The sequence below is a fragment of the Microcaecilia unicolor genome, chromosome 3 (genome assembly GCF_901765095.1).
Source record: "Microcaecilia unicolor chromosome 3, aMicUni1.1, whole genome shotgun sequence".
Taxonomy (NCBI): Eukaryota; Metazoa; Chordata; class Amphibia; order Gymnophiona; family Siphonopidae; genus Microcaecilia; species Microcaecilia unicolor.
In genome coordinates this window covers 745,242-758,549 of record NC_044033.1, presented here as the reverse complement: position 1 = coordinate 758,549, position 13,308 = coordinate 745,242, and the positions used below count along the sequence as shown (strand labels likewise).

General features: G+C 46.1%; 1 protein-coding gene across 1 annotated transcript in view; it reads left to right on the top strand.

Moving 5' to 3' along the window:
- Nucleotides 1-13,308, top strand: part of PEX6 (peroxisomal biogenesis factor 6) — a 314,233-nt gene that overhangs the window by 87,995 nt on the left and 212,930 nt on the right. The gene's annotated exons all lie outside the window — the stretch shown is intronic.

The window sequence follows — 13,308 nt, the reverse complement described above, 5'->3', positions numbered from 1 at the left end:
TTTCTAATTCCACTATATCTTTTTTGAGATACAGCAACCAGAACTGAATGCAATACTGAAGGTGCGAATGCACCGTGGAGCGATACAAAGGCATTATATTATTTTTGGTCTTATTCACCAGCCCTTTCCTAATAATTCCTAGCATCCTGTTTGCTTTTTTGGCCGCCGCACACTGAGCAGAAGATTTAAACGTATTATCTGCAATGACACCCAGATCTTTTTCTTGATTGCTCACCCCCAAGGTGGACCCTAGCATCAGGTAACTATGATTCGGATTATTCTTTCCAATGTGCATCACCTTGCATTTGTCCACATTAAATTTCATCTGCCATTTGGACGCCCAGTTTTCCAATTTCCTAAGGTCTTCCTGCAATATTTTACAGTCCGCACTTGTTTTAACAACCTTGAATAGTTTTTTATCATCTGCAAATTTGATCACCTTGCTCATTCCGATTTTCATATCATTTATAAATATGTTAAACTAGCCGTTGAGCCCGTGAAAACGGGCTACTTTTGGAATGGGGGGGGGGGGGGGGGCTCGCCTTCCCCTGGATTCGCTGCCGCCGCCCCTCCATCTGTCCCGAGCACTGTGAACTTACATCAGCACACAGCAGCAGGCACATCAGCAAAGCTGCTGTCAGGGCGGGCTTCCTTCTCTGCCTGTGTCCCGCCCTCGTGTGACGTAACGTCGGCGAGGGCGGGACTAAGGCAGAGAAGGAAGCTCGACAGCAGCTTTGCTGATGTGCCTGCTGCTGCGTGCTGATGTAAGTTCACAGTGCTCGGGCCAGATGGAGGGGCGGTTCCGACGTCTGCAGCATACCAGTAGAGATGTCCCTCTCTGTCCCGCCCCCGTCATCACGTATTGACGTGGGGGCGGGCAGAGAGGGAAGTCTACTGCGCATTTGCGAGTGAGTACGGTCACACGCCGTTTATATGTTTGATAGTACCGGCTCCAGTACAGATCCCTGCGGCACTCCACTGTTCACCTTCCTCCATTGAGAGAAATGACAATTTAACCCTACCCTCTGTTGTCTGTCCAATAACCAATTCCTAATCCACACTAGAACCTTGCCTCCTAAGCTTTCTGAAAATCTAGATGTAGTATATCAACTGGCTCACCTTTATCCACATGTTTATTCACGCCTTTGAAGAAATGAAGCAAATTGGTGAGGCAAAACCTTCCTTGGCTGAACCCATTCTGACTCTGTCCCATTAAACCATGTTTGTCTACGTGTTCTGTAATTTTATTCTTTATATTAGTTTCCACTATTTAGTCCGGCACTGACGTCAGGCTTACCGGTCTATAATCTCCTGGAGCAACCTTAGAACCCTTTTTAAATATCGACGTCACATTGGTCACCCTCCAATCTTCAGGTACTACAGAAGATTTTAACGACAAGTTACATATTATTTTATTATTTATTTATTTTTGTTACATTTGTACCTTGCGCTTTCCCACTCATGGCAGGCTCAATGCCGCTTACATGGGGCAATGGAGGTTTAAGTGACTTGCCCAGAGTCACAAGGAGCTGCCTGTGCCTGAAGTGGGAATTGAACTCAGTTCCTCAGTTCCCCAGGACTAAAGTCCACCACCCTAACCACTAGGCCACTCCTCCACTCCACTAACAGCAGATCAATTTGTCAATTTGGCTCAGTATATCTTCCAGGTTCACTGAGATTTCTTTTAATTCCTCCGCATCATCACGCTTGAAAACCATTTCCTGTATAGGCAGGTCTGTTACATCATCTTCTGTAAAGACAGAAGCAAAGAATTCATTCAGTTTCTCCACTATGGCCTTGTCCTCCCTGAGTGCCCCTTTTGCTCCTTCGTGATCTAACGTTCCTACGGAGTCCCTCACAGGCTTTCTGCTTCTGATGTACCTGAAAAAGTTGTTACTGTGAGTTTTAGCCTCTGCGGCAAGTTTCTCGTCATATTCTCTTTTAGCCGTCTTTATTAATGCTTTGCATCTGACTTGCCAGTGCTTATGTTGCTTCTTGTTTTCTTCATTTGGGTCCTTTTTCCATTCTTTGAAGGACAATCTTTTGGCGCTAATGGCCTCTTTTACTTCAGCTTTTAACCATGCTGGCTGACGTTTTCTCTTTCCATCTTTGCAAATACATGGAATGCATCTGGTCTGGGCTTCCAAGATGGTATTTTTGAATAAGCACCGTGCCTGATTTAGTGTCCTAACCTTTGCAGCTGATCCTTTTAGCTTCTCTTTAACCATTTTCCTTATTTTGTTATAGTCGCCCTTTTGAAAATTTAATGCAGCTACTGTAGATTTCCTTTGTGGGTTCATCCCAGATAACTCAAAATTGATTGTGTTATGATTACTAAAAACCAACCTCTTCAAAAAGGCTTACCCCACTGATCCACCGTAAATCACCATACCCAGCAACACTGAATAACCAATGATCGTACGAGACAATAAACAATCTATATTTCCTTCGACCCTCATGGTGCCTGACACACACCTACCTCATCAGACCACAATATAACCTTGTATCTGTTATCAACCGACTTGGCGAATGCCATTACGGTACTATGTAAGCCACATTGAGCCTGCAAATAGGTGGGAAAATGTGGGGTACAAATGCAATCAAACATATAAACGGCGAATGACCGACTCACTCGCAAATGCGCAGTAGAGACTTCCCTCTCTGTCCCACTCCCGTGTCAATACGTGATGACGGGGGTGGGACAGAGAGGGAAACTGCGCAAAGCCACCGAGGTTGCCGCTACCGTTCCCCCTACCCGGTGTTGCCGCCGCCAGCCCTCCACCCGGCCCAGGCCCTCTCTCCGCTACTGAACTTACATCCATTCGCTGGAACGCAGCACGCACATCAGCTGAGCTGCCGTCTGCCTTCCTTCCATGCCTGTGCCCTGCCCTCGCTGTTGTTACGTCACACGAGGGCGGGACACAGGCAGTGAAGGAAGGCCGACGGCAGCTCAGCTGATCTGCCCTGCCAGCGTCGACCTACGAAAACCCCAATACCAGCCTGTTTTAACGGGCTCAACGGCTAGTAAATAAATAAAATCACTGTTCCCCAGGGGATTCAACGCTGCCACCTCTTGAACTATGCCCTGTACGCCGCAAAGGACCAGATCTAAAATGACTCCCCCTCTTGTCAGGTCCTGGACCAGCTGCTCCAAGAAGCAGTCATTTATTACCTCTAGAAATTTTATCTCCCTGGCACTTCTTTTTTTTTTTTTAATTTATTTTTTATTAATGATAAAGTGATACATCCATATACATAGACTTAGAAATAACAGAATTGACTTTAAAGGCAAAAAAGAAAAGAACAATACTTACAACCAAATGGTTAAAGTATAGCATACTAATTTTAAATTTGTCCCCAATAATAGGATCAAGATACTAGGAAATATTTCAATCAACAAACAAAAGTAATAATTAACGGAGGGGGCAGCTCGAATATCAACAGCCAACTTAACAGCGCTTAAATTAGGGAGGTAAAGCAACAGGTGATCTAACTGTTTCCTTAGATGTTATGAATTGTAATAATTTTAAAGGGGAAAAGAATATATAATTATTTGCTTCATACGTTATGAAGCACTTACATGGAAACTTTAGCCGAAAAGTTGCACCCAAATTAATCACTCTGGTTTTATAGGATAGAAATTCCTTCCTCCTTTTTTGAGTGCTTCTTGCCAAATCTGGAAAAATTTGAATTCCCCCCCACCCCCCCCCCCCCCCCCCCCCCAAAAAAAAAAAAAACATCATTTAAATGACGAAAGTAAAGTCTTAAAATGTTATTTCTATCCAGTTCAAGAACGAAGGATACAATCAGCGTAGTTCTCTCTGTGACTATCTCCAGAGAGGTTTCCAGAAACTCAGTAAGATTTAAATCAGGAGGGTTCTGTGGTTGATATTCCCCTTTCTCAGTTACTGAAATGTATTGAGTCCTCGTAATAGGAGGACAAGCCTCCATAGGTATCCCCAATATCTCATTAAAGTATTTTTTTAGCATATCAGTAGCTGAGATTAAGGGAGATTTAGGAAACCTCAAAAGCCTGAGATTATTCCTCCTTCTGTTGTTCTCCAAGTATTCTATCTTTCTCTCTTGAATTTCTTTATCTTTTATCATAGTCACTGTTAAGTCCTTCAATTGTTTAACTTCTTCTTCAATACCCCCAAGTTTTTGTTTATGTTCCTGAACTTCTATGGACAAATTTTGGGAAGTCTGCTTTAATTCCTTAATTTCGCCAGTCATAGAAACATTCATCTGTAGTAACGTTTTGTTCACCTGCTGGATTGCGTCCCATAATACTTCCATTGTCACCCGGATTGGTCTTATCAAATCTCTACTCTCTCCAGGAGGTAGTCCTCGGGGAATAGGTGCAGCGGCCTGAAACTGACCCTGCATAGTTGCTCCGTTCACCGGGATAGTAGCGCTGAGAGATCCATCCATCCACAGGAGACACACACTTGAGCTGCTGTGGCATCGCCAACGCCAACCTACTTCCAGGTTGTGGAGGAGGGGTGAAATCAGGAGGACTCAACGTTGCTCCGTCAGCGCTGCGCTCAGGCCCCTGCGGGGTCGAGCCCGCCGAAGTAGGAATCTGAGCACCCAGAGTGCTGATTCCGAAGCTCTCAAGAGGTGCCTGCCGCAAGACTGGGGTTGACGTCGAGGCCTTGGAGGTAAGAGCCTGAGTTTTCCCCTTTCTCTTCCCCATCTCGATTAGAAAGAGACGGAGTAAGAGCTTCTGTTGGCCCCGCAATTCTCTTTGGACTCAGGAACTCAGCACTCACACGACCGTTAGCGCCGCCATCTTGATCCACCCCCGGCACTTCTTGATGTAATATTTATCTAGTCAATTGAGGTAATTGAAATCACCCATTATTATAGCATTACCTGATTTGCCAGCTTTCCTAATCTCTGTAAACATTTCATCATCACACCCTTTCCCTCATGCATGTACAAATTTGCTGGTACTGCATTTTTTATTTTTTTTGTTGGATCAGGTGACCCTCAGGGGGAGGAATGCTGGCTTCGGCCTAACCCCTGGTAAGCCTTTCCTCAGCTGAGAGGTGCCCACCTCTACCACCGGCTGCCTTTCAGGTGCTGTGGAGGACTTGCAGCTCATCTGCATATCCTTACAGCCTTCTCCGGGGTGACACCCAGGTCCACCCCGATCCACTCAGGGCCTCCGCTCTAGGTGCCCAGCGCTCCCACCAGGTGCTGTGGAGGACTTGCAGCCCTTCTGCATTTCCTCACAGCTGTATCCGGGGTGACTCCAGTTCCACCCCGATCTTCCCAGGGCCTTCTCTCCAAGTGCACAGAGTTTCCAGGTGCTTTTTGGCTAGGATCAGGCGACCCTCAGGGGGAGGAATGCTGGCTTCGGCCTAACCCCTGGTAAGCCTTTCCTCAGCTGAGAGGTGCCCACCTCTACCACCGGCTGCCTTTCAGGTGCTGTGGAGGACTTGCAGCTCATCTGCATATCCTTACAGCCTTCTCCGGGGTGACACCCAGGTCCACCCCGATCCACTCAGGGCCTCCGCTCTAGGTGCCCAGCGCTCCCACCAGATGCTGTGGAGGACTTGCATTTTTCTCTTTGTATCTAATCTTTTTCCAGTTGCTAAAGTACCTTAATCATTTATGGCCCCTATTCACATTCTCTTCCTAGCTCTGTCCCTTCCTAATCTTTTCCCTCACCCCCTACCTCTCTCCGCTACAGGAACTCACTTCCCATCCATTGACTTCATCACCTCACCTTCTCTCCTATCCTCATCCTCCCTCTTGGCTTTTAATCTCCGTCTCTTTCTTCCCTCCATTTTGCCTTCCCCATTCCACCTAAATACCTCTCGCCTTCGACACCTTCGTGGCCACACCTCTCCTACTCTCTTCCGCTCTCTTTTACTCCTTCTCTTACTCTCAGCTGGTGACATCAATCCCAATCCTGGTCCTCCTCACCAACTATTATCCAAACTCTACAGATCTCACCGTGACCTCTCTAACCTCATCTCTATTCCTCTACTCCCCTCCTCTTCTCTGCCCTTCTCTTGCGCCCTATGGAATGCCCGCTCTATCTGTAACAAACTCCCCTATATCCAGGACCTCTTTATCTCGCGTCACCTCCATCTGCTCGCCATAACAGAAACCTGGCTCTGCCCTGATGACTCTGCTTCAGTCGCAGCCCTGTGCCATGGCGGTTATCTATTTTCACATACTCCTCGCCCTGCTGGCCGTGGGGGCGGTGTTGGACTACTTCTCTCTCCCTCCTCCAGATTTCAACCTGTTCTTCCACCTCAATCTCACTGTTTTTCCTCCTTTGAAGTCCACTCTATCCGCCTTTTCTCTCCTCTGCCTCTTCGAATAGCGGTCATTTATCGTCCCCCTGATAAGTCCCTTTCATCCTTTCTCAGTGACTTTGACGCCTGGCTTGCCTTCTTCCATGATCGTTCCTCCCCCTCTCTCATCCTTGGTGACTTTAATATTCCTGCTAATGATCCTTCCAACTCTTATATTTCCAAGTTACTCGCTTTAACGTCGTCCTTTAATCTCCAACTATGCTCCACCTCCCCCACTCATCAAAATGGTCACTGTCTTGATCTCATCTTCTCCTCCAACTGTTCACCTTCTAGTTTCCTTGCCTCTGATCATCCCTCCTCTGATCACCATCTTATAACTTTCACACTTAAATCTCCTCCCTCCCAGTCCCGTCCTATCCTATCTAATTTATCTAGGAATCTTCATGATATTGACCCTTCATCTCTATCCTCCCATGTTTCAAACCTCCTCTCTACTGTGGCACCATCCACGTCTGTCAACGAGGCTGTTTCTTCTTACAACAATACTCTATCCTCTGCCTTAGACACTCTTACACCTTTGATGACCCGCCCTGTAAGGCGTACAAAACCCCAACCTTGGCTGACTTCTAATATCCGCTACCTACGTTCCTGTACCCGCTCCGCCGAACGCCTCTGGCGGAAATCTCGGGCCCTTGCTGATTTCTTACACTTTAAGTTCATGCTGACCTCCTTCCAATCTGCTCTTTTACGTGCCAAACAGGATTATTATATCCAACTGACCAACTCTCTTGGCTCTAATCCTCAACTTCTCTTCACCACATTGAACTCTCTCCTCAAGGTGCCCCCTCCCCCAACTCCCCCTTCATTATCTCCTCAGACCCTTGCTGAATTCTTTCACAACAAGGTTCAAAAGATAAACCTTGCTTTCTCTACCTCACCAGCTCTCCCTCCACTAGTCCGTTCCCCTCTCTCTCCTTCCCCTCATTCCCTTTCCTCCTTTCCTGAAGTTACTATTGAGGAAACTATACTTCTCCTTTCTTCCTCAAAATGTACCACCTGTTCCTCTGATCCCATTCCCACCCACCTTCTTAATGCCATCTCTCCTACTCTTATTCCTTTTATCTATCACATTCTCAACCTCTCACTTTCCACTGCGACTGTCTCTGCTGCCTTTAAACATGCTGTGGTCACACCTCTCCTTAAGAAGCCTTCACTTGACCCTACTTGTCCCTCTAATTACCGACCCATCTCCCTCCTTCCTTTTCTCTCCAAATTACTTGAGCGTGCTGTTCACCGCCGCTGCCTTGATTTTTCTCTCCTCACATGCTATTCTTGACCCACTACAATCTGGTTTTCGCCCTCTCCACTCAACCGAAACTGCGCTTACTAAAGTCTCCAATGACCTATTACTGGCTAAATCCAGAGGTCAATATTCCATCCTCATTCTTCTTGATCTTTCCGCTGCTTTTGACACTGTCGATCACAGCATACTTCACGATACCCTGTCCTCACTTGGATTCCAGGGCTCTGTCCTTTCCTGGTTCTCTTCCTACCTCTCCCTCCGCACCTTTAGTGTTCACTCTGGTGGATCCTCTTCTACTTCTATTCCTCTGCCTGTCGGTGTACCTCAGGGTTCTGTTCTTGGTCCCCTCCTCTTTTCTATCTACACTTCTTCCCTTGGTTCATTAATCTCATCCCATGGCTTTTCCTACCATCTCTATGCTGATGACTCCCAAATCTACCTTTCTACCCCTGATATCTCACCTTGCATCCAAACCAAAGTTTCAGCGTGCTTGTCTGACATTGCTGCCTGGATGTCTCAACGCCACCTGAAATTAAATATGACCAAAACCGAGCTTCTCATTTTCCCCCCCAAACCCATCTCCCCGCTCCCCCCATTTTCTATTTCTGTTGATGGCGCTCTCATTCTCCCTGTCTCCTCAGCTCGAAACCTTGGGGTCATCTTTGACTCTTCTCTCTCCTTCTCTGCTCATATCCAGCAGACCGCCAAGACCTGTCGTTTCTTTCTTTACAACATCCGTAAAATCCGCCCCTTTCTTTCCGAGCACTCTACCAAAACCCTCATCCACACCCTTGTCACCTCTCGTGTAGACTACTGCAATCTGCTTCTTGCTGGCCTCCCACTTAGTCACCTCTCCCCTCTCCAGTCGGTTCAAAACTCTGCTGCCCGTCTCATCTTCCGCCAGGGTCGCTTTACTCATACTACCCCTCTCCTCAAGACCCTTCACTGGCTCCCTATCCATTTTCGCATCCTGTTCAAACTTCTTCTACTAACCTATAAATGTATTCACTCTGCTGCTCCCCAGTATCTCTCCACACTCGTCCTTCCCTACACCCCTTCCCGTGCACTCCGCTCCATGGATAAATCCTTCTTATCTGTTCCCTTCTCCACTACTGCCAACTCCAGACTTCGCGCCTTCTGTCTCGCTGCACCCTACGCCTGGAATAAACTTCCTGAGCCCCTACGTCTTGCCCCATCCTTGGCCACCTTTAAATCTAGACTGAAAGCCCACCTCTTTAACATTGCTTTTGACTCGTAACCACTCGCTTCCACCTACCCTCCTCTATTCCTTCCCGTTCACATTAATTGATTTGATTTGCTTACTTTATTTATTTTTTGTCTATTAGATTGTAAGCTCTTTGAGCAGGGACTGTCTTTCTTCTATGTTTGTGCAGCGCTGCGTATGCCTTGTAGCGCTATAGAAATGCTAAATAGTAGTAGTTGTAGTAGTTGTTACATTTGTACCCTGCGCTTTCCCACTCATGGCAGGCTCAATGCGGCTTCTCATAAAAGTCATGCAAATACAGTTTTGAATTGAATTAAATAATCAGGCTTGCTCCCCCAGTGCTGAAAACAGTGTATAAAGGTTCTTGAGCTTGAAGACATCTACATTGTGGCTTCTATACTAGTGCAGTTCCTTTCTAAACAGTGCCTGGAAAAAGAGGAACCATTGTATGTTTGAGCAGAACGATCCAAGAACTGGTAGAGAATTGAGGAGTAAAAGAGGAAGAGAATCTGAATGTATGAGAAGAAATGAAGCAAAGAAGGACCTGAGAGGTTGAAGAGAACAGCAATATGAAAAAGGGAGGGAAGAAAGAAAAGACCTGAAAATGGGAACTAGGTTGACTGCAAAGGAGCGTTAAGGGATGATGGGTAAGAGAGGAGTGAGGGAGTAAGGAATAGGAAAGGTGATGAGAGATAAGAGATGGGTCAAGGTGGAAGTAAAACCCTGGTGTCTGGTAGAGAGGAAGACAGATGAGACATCACAGGGCTTGAGTTTTCCACATCATACTACTGCTCTTTTTCTATTTTGTCAAGTTCTTTTTGGACCACCTAGTTTTAGGTTAAATCTTTTTATTGTTTTGTTTTTCACAGCATTACAAACACATTTATCCTATTCCATCAAGTGGTCAAGCAACCACTTACCACATGTTTATTTGTTAATCTTCTATATTGACCTTCATAATGCATTAAAACAGTTTACAATCAAATTGTAAACTGAAAGGAAAGAAAAAAGAGCTTTTCTTTTAAGAAGTATTAGATGCTTTTCCAAGGACAGTCAGGCATGATATTCTCATATGTGGGTGACGTCATCCACGGAGCCCGGTGCAGATACTGCCATAGTGCATTTTCACTTTAAAACTTTAAGGCACTGCCCCTACTGTGCATGCACGGGTGCCTTCCCACCCAACATTCTAGTGTGGGACCAGCATTCTAGCACATTCCATGGAGCAGAGAGGTTGGGTTTCTAATCTCTTCTCAGCACATCAAACTTTTTTTTTGGTGCCTTCCCTTTTTTTCAGGATATTTTTCTCATATTTTTGTTTTTCTTTATTAATTTTGTTAATTTTTCCAATTATTTTTCATTTTTCTTTTCTTGGCCTTTAAGACCTCTGAGCCCTTCTTTTGGCCGAGGAGCATCAACCATTTCAGGTACGAAACTAATAAAGCACCCTGGGCTGTTGAGCTTTTTGACCTTACTTCGGCTGTTTTTCCCTCCATGTCAACGAAGGTGCCGAGTGGCTTTAAGAAGTGCTTTCGATGCAATTGAACCACTTCAGGCATAGACCTCCATAACTGATGTGTTCAGTGCTTGGATCTGGAGCACCAGTGTGGCCTCTATCTGTGCATGCAAATGAGGACACTTAAAGCGCACAGAGAAAATCTTCTTGGTTCGGCATCGAGCGTGCCAGGAGATTCAACTTAGATGCGGAATCTACATCGGATTCGGCATTGACCTCGAGTGCACAGATGCAGCACCAAGAATGTCCAATGTTGGACTTGACGCCAAGATCGCATAAGGATGCTATGTCGTCCTCTTTGGTGCTGCATTCTTCGAAGGACTTCCAGCGTGAAAAAAACTTAAGAAACATCGTCATTATTTTCCCTCCAGGCACTCTGCTAACATCTCCCCTGCATTGACATCATAGTAACACAGTAAATGGTGGCAGATAACTTGAACGGTCCATTCAGTCTGCCCAACAAGATACTCATTTTACATGGTATGTAATACTTTATATGTATATCCGAGTTTGATTTGTCCCTGCCTTTCTCAGTGCACAGACTGTAGAAGTCCGCCCTGCATCGTTTTTATTCTCCAAATACCGGCGTCGCCACCCAATGTCTTCTAAGATTCCATAGATCCATTCCTTATAAACAGGATTCATTTGTGTTTATCCCACGCATGTTTGAATTCCATTACCGTTTTCATCTCCACCACCTCCCGCGGGAGGTCATTCCACGTATCCACCACCCTCTCTGTGAAAAAATACTTCCTGACATTACTCCTGAGTCTGCCCCACTTCAACCTCAATTCATGTCCTCTAGTTCTACCACCTTCCCATCTCCGGAAAAGATTCATATGCGGATTAATACCTTTCAAATATTTGAATGTCTGTATCATGTCACCCCTGTTTCTCCTTTCCTCCAGCATATCCATGCGTAGTGACCGCTCTCCCTCTCTACAACTTATTTCTCAGCTAGATCCTCTGTGGTCCTCAAGATCTCCTATGCCTGCACATACTATACCTCCAGGCTATACTTCAGGCATCACTTTATCAGCCAACACAGACACTACAGGAAGAAATCTAGGCTATGGTCAAATAGCTCTCAGGCCATCCTCTACCCAGCCCGTTGACACATCGGGGAGACACACCGGATCAGCATCTACCATCTGGGGCACCACAAACCAGACCAACCCACATGTCGACATTGGTAGAGGAGCTTTCTCCTGCCTCAGAGACTCATCTGCCTCATTGCTGTTCTACACATAGCTAATGCTGTAGTTGACACACTCTTTCACATACTACCCAAGAAGAGTACTTTGAAGAGTCAGGAGTGGACTTCTGGTAGAGAGGGATCAGGGCCAATCCAGGTCACAAATACCTTGGCACAGGGGTGTAGTCAGACTTTGAGGTGGGAGGGGGCCAGAGCCAAAAGTGAGCTGGCACATTTTGTTCCCCCTCCCTGCCCCCCCCCCATCACTGCCCTCCACCCACCTGCTGCTGCTACACATACCTTAGCTGGCGGGGGGTCCCCAACCCCCGCCAGCTGAAGCACCGCTGCCACCGCCACACATGCCTTGGCTGGCGGGGGTCCCTAACCCCCACCAGCTGAAGTACGTTTTCCAGCGTTGGTCTCCAGCACCACCGCATTTCCTGCCCTAGATGGCACCATTGATCAGACCCAGTATGGCTATTCTTATGTTCTTTCCTGTAGCAGGTGTTCTCTGAGGACATATAGTTTCACATCCCTCCCACCTCCCCAAGAAATTGTCTTCTTAGCTTTAGTAAGCTTTAGCTGCTGGTCCCTTGCTCAAGCATTGGGCAGGAAGGCATCCATGCATGTACGGTGGGGACACCGACTTGTCCGCTTGAAATACCATTTCTGACACCGGTATCCCACCCAAATCTTTTTCGGTGAAGACCGAAGCAAAAAATTCATTCAATCTCTCCGCTACGTCTTTATCTTCCTTGATCGCCCCTTTAACCCCTCTGTCATCCAGCGGCCCAACTGATTCTTTTGCTGGCTTCCTTTAATGTACCGAAAAAAATTTTGCTATGTTTTTTTGCCTCTAATGCTATCTTTTTTTCGTAATCCCTCTTGGCCTTCTTTATCTGCGCCTTGCATTTGCTTTGACACTCCTTATGCTGCTTCTTGTTATTTTCAGACGGTTCCTTCTTCAATTTTCTGAAGGCGTTTCTTTTAGCCCTAATAGCTTCCTTCACCTCACTTTTCAACCAGGCCGGCTGTCTCTTGGAGTTCCGTCTTTCTTTTCTAATTTGCGGAATGTGTATGGCCTGGGCCTCCAGGATGGTATTTTTGAACAGCGTCCACGCCTGTTATACAGTTTTTACTCTCTCAGTTGCCCCCCTAAGTTTTTTTTATTTTTTTATTTTTTTTTTAACCGTTCTTCTCATTTTATTATAGTCTCCTTTTTTAAAGTTAAACGCGAACGTTTTTTTTTTTTGTTTTGTTACATTTGTACCCCGTGCTTTCCCACTCATGACTTCCTGTGTATAGTTACTTCAAGGTTGATATTAACCACTAGGAGTGGCCTAGTGGTTAGGGTGGTGGACTTTGGTTCTGAGGAACTGAGTTGGATTCCCACTTCAGGCACAGGCAGCTCCTTGTGACTCTGGGCAAGTCACTTAACCCTCCATTGCCCCATGTAAGCCGCATTGAGCCTGCCATGAGTGGGAAAGCGCAGGGTACAAATGTAACAAAAATAAAATAGATACTATTGGACATTCTACACGGAATGTTGCTTCTATTGGAGATTCTACATGGAATGTTGCTACTATTGGAGATTCTACATGGAATGTTGCTACTCCACTAGCAACATTCCATGTAGAAGGCTGCGCAGGCTTCTGTTTCTGTGAGTCTGACGTCCTGCACATATACGTGCAGGACGTCAGACTCACAGAAGCAGAAGCCTGCGCGGCCACATTGGTGATCTGCAAGGGCCGACTTCTACATGGAATGTTGCTAGTGGAATAGCAACATTCCATGTAG